Here is a 1,096-nt window from a genome sequence, read left to right as displayed (position 1 = left end):
ACACTGTTAGAGCTGTTGTGTGACCATGTGAACTTCTCTAACTTTTTTGCAAATTTTCTGAATCCCAGTGAACGTTCTTCCAGTAACATTAAAACTGTAAACCTGAATTAGTTGGCAAAAAATTCAGTCAGTTGCCTCAAATTTTTTAAGTTAAGAAATTCAAAGTTTTTGAAGTTTTCAAAGTAAATTTTGTACTTATACATTATAATTGTTCTTTACTTTAAAAGTTTGAGTACACTATACATTTAACTTAAAACTTGAATCTCGATGTGCACACTTCTATCAGGATATACTAAGCTAACTTAAAGAAGCTAATTTTCTAGCATACTAATTTGATTACATGTTTACTATAAAAAGTTATACAATAGCACTTATTTTATGAGTGCATAAAAATAAGAATTCAATTTGCTCTCAAATCAATCCGTATACACCACTTGTCACCATGATGGTAACTCTCCTAAAACCAACATTAACAGAAATGATTCTAAATTAGCATAACACAACATGATTCACTACTAAATCTCCCACGTAACATTAATCTTGCACAAAAAAACATTATATTACACTTAATTTTAGCATTTACTCTCCCTTTCGAGTGTCATTGGCAAAGCATGCTGGGAAATAGAAATCCCAGGCGTTTCAGTCGAAATTAAAATAAATAATTTTATAAAACTCAAAACAATGAAACAGTTCAGAAATATATCAGTTCTGTGACCTTGAAAGAAAAAGAAAGTTCTAAATACTTGTAAAAGTTAATTTGACTGAACTAATTAGTTTAATTTAAGTTTGTCCTACTCAAACCAATTAGTTATTTTGAGCATTGGGGTTTACAGGGAATATAAGTTTCGTTCAAAGTTATCTACTTATGAATAATGTTCTCAAAACTTTAGTAGCCTACAAAAAACTAATGTTCATGGGAAGTCTTATTTCTGAAACTTTTCAGTTGGATGTTCGTCTAACGTTTTTTAAATGTTTCTACTTGTTTTAGAACCTTCAGATTCAAAAGTAACGTTCCATAATGTTTGAAGAATGATACAATGTGACTGTTCACATCAATTGGGCGTTTAGATGAAGCTGTATAATGTGTGTTAGTGCC

The sequence above is a fragment of the Siphateles boraxobius genome, unplaced genomic scaffold (genome assembly GCF_051911475.1).
Source record: "Siphateles boraxobius isolate OS27281-9 unplaced genomic scaffold, OSU_SipBor_1 162, whole genome shotgun sequence".
NCBI lineage: Eukaryota > Metazoa > Chordata > Actinopteri > Cypriniformes > Leuciscidae > Siphateles > Siphateles boraxobius.
Note: the sequence above shows the minus strand (reverse complement) of the source record.